Genomic DNA, 8,416 nt, shown 5'->3' on the forward strand with positions numbered 1-8,416 from the left:
GAGGCTTGTGTGATGCCCTAGATGCTCAAAAACCCTTTAAGGGCATTCTGAGTTGAAAAACGATCTTAAGGACAACACAGTAATTTCAATATAATATTTGGAATGCCATGTAGTTGGGACCATAGGCTTCTCCAACTATGATTTTGTTTGCCCCCTTCCGAATGCACCCGTATCTCACGCAACAATAGTTCTCTTCACACTCATTGATGGTGTGTCTCTTTTTGACAGATGTCCAGACATTGGCCAGGCGTCAAGGTCTTGTGTATCGTTCTCCTGCTCGGTTTGGGGAATGGCGCTTTGGGGTCCATAAATCCAGGCAACCTGAAGAAAATTATGAAGTACATCACAGAGTGAGTAGCATTTCTGCAGTCCTGCTGTTTAGATACACAATCCGGGCTGGTTTGGCTGAAGCTCAGGCATTGTCAGAGGTGGCACAATTCTGTCACACACACCCCTCTGGTTTTTGGGTTGTGTGCTTAGGAGAGTGCGTTTTCACATAGCCATTTCCAGATTCTCCTCCTTATGTCCCCTCCTGCTTTTCGGAATGGTGGGCTAATCAGCACAGGGGAGAATCATGGGAAACACCCACCCTGCACTGGACGGTTTTGATGAAGCAATGACAGGAGAGAAGGTAAGAAGGATGGGATTTTTTCTCAGTGGCTCCCTTTCCACAGCAACCATTGGCAACAAGGTGCAGTGGCTACTACCTTTTCCTCTAGAGATCCTCAGTGGTGGTGCCAGAGGGTAAGGCAAGCCATTCCCTCCCCCCACATCTTCGTATAGCTTTCCAAAGGAAATGATTAAAAAGTGTGTGGGGCAGTGGCCAGGTTTGGTCTTATAGAGCATTTGGTGGAAGTGGAAGATGTGATAATGCTTGACCTTGAGAATATTTTTTATAACCTGGGAATACACACACTGGGGTGAAAACAGTTAACGATTCTCCTCTTGGAGAAGGAGTTCGTTTTAGGATCCAAGATCCTTCCATTCAACTGAAGAGTTAAAGCACTTACAAGTTTACTCGTGCAGAGCAAAGTCTGGAATCTGGAAGTGTTTGCAGTTTTGTGCCAGGGAAACATGTTCTGCTGTCTTGCCTACTGTATGCAGACACTTATGCAATCCAGGGCCCCTCTGGGTGTGGTGTCTGCAGGGCCGCCCAGCCATGGCCTTTGATGTATAAGTGATGGGTTTACAGGACGAAGGCCATGGCTGGGCTATGCTGCAGACACCACATCTGGAGGTCCCTGAGTGACAAGTGGAATTGCATTGATGCTTCTGCTCCTTCCATTTGTCTGCTTTTTAAAAACACTGTTTTCCATCCAGGTTCCCAGGCGTTCCTACTGCCTGACATGCTAAAATTGCCCACTCATCCACAGCCATGAATGGCAGACCCAAACCAGAAACGAACTGTAAGAGGAATAAGAGGGGAACTGGGTAGGATTGCGCAGGTGTGGGGTTTGCAGGATCAGCAGAGATAACATGAATGATGATTACATAGAAAGCCTCATGATTAAAACCTGAAAAACAAGTTCTCTGTTGCTGTTTGGCTCCAAAGCTCAGCCACAAATTTTTCCCATTAAGAAATCTAACAACTAAATTATAGTAGGGAAGATGTGGGTGACCCACAGACGGATGACTGAGGATGATGACGTGGTGGGACCGACCCATCAGAACAGTGCAAATGGACACTTAAAAACTACCCACTCGTAATGGCCCAGGCCTCCAGGCACCTACATTTCCCATCCTTCTTTCAACCTCAGGCCCCTTCCCTTGCAGGCTGGGAAACTGAAGGGTTGCATGGCTGACTGAACATGTCTGGTTCACACTCATGACTTGACTGCAAAGTCAAGTGATGACTTGCTCATGTAAGTGAGTTATCAGAGGTGCTTTACATCACAGGTAGAACTTAACTTCTGCCTAACAAGCACAACCATGCCACTGGAGCCAGGAGCCGGGGGGCGGAGGGGCCGAATTGGAAAGAATTTTTGGAAGGCCCCGGGCTAGTAGATTCTACAGTTCTCTAACTAACATATTATGCAATTCAAGTACAGTAAGAAAAAAAATCCAAAATATCAAATAAAAAATAAAAACATAAGTAATAGTAAACACTCCGTGACTTTAAAAATTCAGAAGAAAATTAAAATAACTGCCGTTGTGTTTAAAACCTGCAGTGTGGTGTTAGGTGTCTGTTGCAATGAACTGTTGTGTATATTTGATGAGACTACAGCAGATGGGCCTCACACCAGGGCCCAATTGGGTGCAATTGGTCCAATTATCTTAAAGCCTGCCCTAGAACCAGCTGAAACATTCATTAGCTACTCTGGTCAACAAGACCACAGCAATCACATTGCAGAGCCTGCCCATCTAGGAGGCCAACAGTTAACTCAGACAGAAGGCTGGTTGGGGAGGTCCAGCTTCACCTTCACTACCCCTCCATCTTGTTCCACACCCCGGATTAGAAAAGAAAGAAGGGGATAGAATGGAAGAAGTGTGGAGGAGAAGAGAGTCAGTGATGTTCTGACCCAGCAGTCTCCTCGCCCACCATCCTTCTTCCTTTTCCAGTTCAGGGAAAAGAATAAACTGGCATATGACAAGGTGTGGGGCAGCCTCAGGTGCAGGGGGTCTACAGTCAGCCCTGGTCACATGAGAAGTTCAGATGAACCAAAAAGAGGAGCACAACTTGTAAAAAGGTGAGTTTTCACTCATTCAGTAGCACGACTGACCATCTTCCCTGTGCTTTTCCCTAGCTATGGTGTTAAGAACTACCATTATGCTGTGGCTGCAAGACTGGATGCAAAAACTTGCAAGGATCCGACACCGGCCAACCTGCAGGCTGCGCTGCCCAAGAGTGTGATGAGTAAGATGCACGAGGCCATTACCAAGAGAAATGGCATCTATGTCCCCAATCCCATCGGGAACGTGGTTGCAGCCAGGCCCAACTTTAATGCCAAAGGCATTGACCATGCTGAATGGCGCTTGCTGAATGAGGGCCAGAACAGCCCAACAGCCAAGATGCTAAAGAATAAGCCCCGCGACAGCTGCCTGATCTTCTTCAGCAAACTGTCTCCTTGCACAGACCGGTGTCTCAATCCGAATGACGTGAGGAATTTTGTCCAGTGGCTCAATCCTCTTTTTAATTCGCTCGGCAAAGATTCCAGTGCTTTTGTGTTTGAGACTGTTTATGGGAAGGATTCCAACAAAGAGCCAGAAGTCATAGTGAATGCCTGGAAGAGGATCAAGCACGCCCCCCTATTCTTCTGCGATGGCAAAGTCTGCGTCCTATGTTTTGACCAGAATGGCAAGGTTAATCCCAAATGCTTGCCCAAAAAGTGATAGGTTGCCAAGGCTGCAGTGGAAGGACAGTCATGGCAACTCCTGGGCTAGATTGCCCTCAGAATCAAGACCCTGGAAAGTCTTCGGATCCAGACCCCACAGCCCTCCCTTAGTTTCCCCAGACTGAGCTTTGCATTTGATTCTCTTTGCTTCTCTCCTTTGCTAATGCATCAATAAATGTTCCAAGCATATCAGAATTGTTGCCTTTTCTTTTGCTGCTTCTGGAGTGACCCCCACTGGGCTTCCTTCCCAGGCTGCCATTATTGGCCTACATAGAATATGCTTTTTCCTGCCTGCAAAAAGTGGCTTCTGACAGAATGCAAAACACAAAGATCACACCATGATATCAATCCAGACTCAGTCGATGTCTTGCTACTGTCTGTCTGGACCCACACAGGTGGCAAAACAGACACAGGAGGGAGGCTGACTGTCTTCGCTGGAATAACGTCCCCCCTTCTCACTTCTACCTCAGCTTCTGCACCCTCTTGGTGTCCCAATGTGGAGGTTCTCCTTCAGTGATGCAAGCCCAGATCGGATCTCTGGGGCAGTGGTGTAGATAGGACATTTGACACCTGGGACCTGTAAAATTTGTCACCCCTCATATGACATCAATCAATCAATCAATCAATTAACGTTTTTATACCACCCTTCCTCTTAGGAGCTCAGGTTGGTGTGCATGGTTTGTCCTCTCATTTTATCCTCACAACAACCCTGTGAGGTAGGTGAGACTGAGAGATCATAATAGTCATGACATTAAAGCAATAATAATAATGGCCAGAAAATTAAATAGGGGGAAGCCAGCCCTGTTCCACCAAGTGAATTTTCACTGTAACCTGCCTGCAATAACACCCCCTCCCTACAGAAAAATCAGTGAGATTTTCAGCCCTCCCCAGTGCCCAGTTCAATATTAGTCCTTATATTTAAACCATATCACTATCAGGACCCATCTCGCTTTACAAATCTGAAAGAAAAAAAAAATGGACCCAACCAGCTCAAGCCTCTGTTTTATTCTTTTCGGGGGGGGGGGGGGGGAAGCTGCCTTCTGGAGCATTTCTTTAGCTCTATTTTCATAGACTGGGACCATGCTGCTAGTCTTGCCTTCCCCTTTGCCTGATATGCCCATGAGCCACTTGCTTACTCGCGAGTAAATGCGACCATGTGGCTTAGTTTAGCTTGCTATAGGGCTCAATACATTTGCAACTTGGAGGGAGGGGCTTCCTTCTCTGGTGTTTTTTTGGGACTGCGTTCATTGAATCGGGACCCTTCTGGTGTCATTGGATTCCTATCAACCTGCCATTTCTGACGGACTAAGGCATGTTTGCCTACTCACGAGTAAATGCACGATATGGCCCCATTTTACTTTCCATAGGGCTCCATGCATTTTTGTTTTTCCGTTTTTTCGGCCATAACTTTTGATAGAAAGGAGATATTTCAGTCTGGTTTTTTCATTGCATTCTGCTGTAAATTCAACGGTATGTAACATGATGGTATTACTTCTAACCAGCGTGATTTTAGCGCATCTCCATCCCAGTGCATGTCACCCCCCCCAATGCTGGTACCTAGGGCAGATTGCCCTCCACCCCTCGCTAGCTACACCACTGCTCTGGGGGTACTGTAGATTTCAGGCCACTTGTTTGGATATTGTCTACCCTATTCCTCTAAGGAGTAGGCTTGGGATCCCCATGTGGGTGGCCATGCCCCCCCCCCGGGTATTGGTAACTCAGGAATGTGGAGGACAGCCATCCCTTGGGCCCATGAATGAAAGGTTGTTTCAGGGCTGGCCTCCTGCCTTCTGCCCCCTCTCTTTCCTCTTGCTTTTCTGGGGCTCCAGCCCCTGAGTCCCATCATGCTTACAACAGCTCTCCCTGTGGTGTTGGGTCCAAAGTGCCTTCCCATGTTTTCCTCAAGAGCGCAGAGCTATACCATGTCTGCGCAGAAGCAGCTGCTGCCATTTAGCGTGTTTGGTGATGACATCATCATCATCACCAAGCATCAGAGCCCTGAGATGGAATTGGCAATGGAATTGTGGGTGGTGCCTGACATTTGTGGGTGGTTCAGCTGTGTGGGGCTTTGATGACAGCTGTGTGCTCACACTGCCATGCAGCTTACAGGAAGGGCTGGTTGGGTCTCTGCTTTTCCTTCCTCTCCCCTCTGGGCCAGGGAGGCTTTTCTCTCTTCCTGGTTTCTGCTCCCTCTTTCCCACGCCTCTCTCCTTCTCCTTCATCTCCCTCACTCCAACAGCATAGCTAAGGAGGTGCAGGGGGTAGCAAATGCATTGGGCTACAGCTGCTGAGGGGGGCAACATCAGCAGCTGGGGTGCAACATAGGGGCAACTATGCCTGGTGTGAGTTACCTTGGGCTGCTACAGCCCCAACAGGCACATTGACCAGCAGCCGAGTATTAATTGCGTGCATGTAAGGCAATGGGCTACACTGTTACCCCCTCTCCAGCAGCCAGGAGGGAGCAGGGAAGCTCCTTGGAGGGGGGTCGCCCTTTGCTCTGCATTTGGGCGATAATGAGAGGTGAGGAGATGCTCCGCATGTCTGATCTCGGCAGAGCCCGGAAGGGGGCTGAGGCAGTGACAGCAGACACTGAGTGGAGAAAGTATGCGGCTCTGCTCCACTGCGCCTGAGACCTCAGTGGGGCTGTGGGAGTCCTTTGTGGGGAGCCTCAGTGCGGGGAGGGCTCTGCAGCCCCCCCCTGCTGAGAACCAACAGCTGTCTGCGGGTGCTGAGGGAAGGGAGCTTCCCCAGTGGGGCTGTCAACCAGCTCCGCTGCACTTGCCACTATTGTTAAGGGGGCAGAGGCCAGGGCCCACAGGCTGGGCTGTCATGATGCCCCAGTTTGAAAAGCCCTGCACTAACGCAAGAGGTGGGCAGCCCAATCCTAAGTCTCCCCAGGCATGCAGCAGCACCGAAATGGTGACTGCAGCATCCAGTGGAGTCAGGGAAGCACTACCAGGACTTCTCAGGGTAAAGGAGCTTTTCAGGGTAAGGGAGCAGCCCCAATGGGTCTCCTTGGATCTGCACCTGCTATTCAGTGGGTGCAGAATTCAGGGGACCAATGTCAGGGCTCTCGGTCTAGTAGGGGGCTTAGGATATGGCAGCAGGGCCTGCGACTCTGTCCACCACCCCTCAGGCCCACTCCTCCTCTCCCCCATCCAGTTCTGCCTCCTCCCTGCCCTTCCCCCGCTCTGGAATGCCTTGCCACCAGCCGGAGCCCTTGTTGCGTTAACTGCCTGTGCCATGGCCCCACACTGACTGCTGCTGGGCCCAGGGCCAGAGGTGCACCTGAAATTCTGGTGCAAAAGTGCCTTACGACACATTTTGCAACAGTCTAGCCAACAATGGTTGGCAACCTTCAGTCTCGAAAGACTATGGTATAAACCTACAACACCCAGTATTCCCAGGCGGTCTCCCATCCAAGTACTAACCAGGTCTGACCCTGCTTAGCTTCCAAGATCAGATGAGATCTGGCATGTGCAGGCCAGTGGCTGGCCCTAGGATCATGACTTGAGTCAACATTCCAGATAGTGCCACAGGGAAATCAACTTTCTGGAAGGGCAGGCTCCACTGTGTGTGTGTATACACAAAAGGCACACACCAAAGAAATGATTGACTAGTCATAGATGGCTGCTTGGGCACCTTGAAGAATTAACTGGCATCTCTTCTTCCTTTCTGTTCACATGATCCTCAGATCAAACCCTCACCAATCATCAGTCTCATGTATAATGGCCAGAAGGAACTGCATGCTTTGGAGTAATGGGTCAAAGGAAAATGTAATGTAATAAAAATGTTGGAATTGTCCAACAATAGAAGTGTCCAACAATATGTCTAGCTTGTAAGAATTTCCTTGGCTTGCGGATGGAAGGAACTTGGGGCTGAATGAAGCACTACCAGTTCAGATGTCCAAAGGATTACAAATGCATCTGTTGCAAGTTTCTGAATGTTCAGTGTACCATGAGATGAAAAAGGTAGGAAATTGCTGGTATAAGATATGTGGAAGCAAGTATGGAGGTAAGGTGATTCCTTGAGAAGAACCTCAATAGCAGTGGTTCTCACACATTTCACACCGGGACCCACTTTTTATGAATGAGAATCTGTCAGAACACACCAGAAGTGATGTAATGACCAGAAGTGACATAATCAAGCAGGAATATTTTTAACTATCCTAGGCTGAAATCCTACCCACACTTATCCAGGAGTAAGCCCCATTGACTATCATTGTCAAAAGAATATACATAGTAGCTTGTTAAAGGTACATGTCTGTAACGTTTCCCCAGATGCAATCACATACCATGGTAGCATCTAAGTCTAATATATTAAAAATAAAATATTGAAATTAATGGGGACCCACCTGAAATTGGCTTGTGACCCACCTAATGGGTCTCAACCCACAGTTTGAGACACTGCTCTATAGAATTATACTACAGTGCTTGCCTTTGACTGAGAAGGTGCAGATTGCTTCCTTTTACTGAAAGCCAATAGTTAAGGATAAACAACAGAGTCTTGTTGCACTTTAAAGTCCAACAATTTACAAAACGAACCTATGCATGTCTACTCAGCGCTAAGTCCCATTGTGTTTTATGGGAGTTACTTCTGGAAAAGTATTTGGGATTGCATCCTGAATACAGCACAAGATTTTGAGGCCAAGAGAAGGGGCTGTAGTCCATGAAAACTGATACCTCAATAAATTTGGTAGTCTTTAAGTTCAGGTGGCTCACTAAAATTTGGCTTTGCTGCAACAGACTAACACAACCATTTTTCTAGAAATAACTGATCTATTTGAATCATCTACATGTTGCTGAGGATGTTCCTTGGGACTCTTCCTGGATCAATTTATCTTGCATGGTATCTGCAGGTGTTTGCTCCCAGAGATGCTCACAATTACACTGATGGGTCCTGCTTGCAGTTATGCAATATGGACACTAGAGGCCGCTGCTTGCATTAAAGAGGTGATGTCACAGGCAACCCTGCAAAACTGGCAGAGCCTGATCTCCTAAAATAAGCAGCCAGTGAGCAAAAATGGTTTCTATATGGCAAGGGGTTGATCCGAGGATTGTGGAAGGAAGGACATGAGCAATAAC

General features: G+C 48.0%; 1 pseudogene; it reads right to left on the reverse strand.

Annotated features, from left to right (window-relative positions):
- Window positions 1-6,714: 6,714 nt before the first annotated feature.
- LOC136654651 (5S ribosomal RNA) lies at window positions 6,715-6,835 on the reverse strand (annotated as a pseudogene).
- Between the last annotated feature and the right edge of the window lie 1,581 nt (window positions 6,836-8,416).

Source organism: Tiliqua scincoides, chromosome 5 (assembly GCF_035046505.1).
Source record: "Tiliqua scincoides isolate rTilSci1 chromosome 5, rTilSci1.hap2, whole genome shotgun sequence".
NCBI lineage: Eukaryota > Metazoa > Chordata > Lepidosauria > Squamata > Scincidae > Tiliqua > Tiliqua scincoides.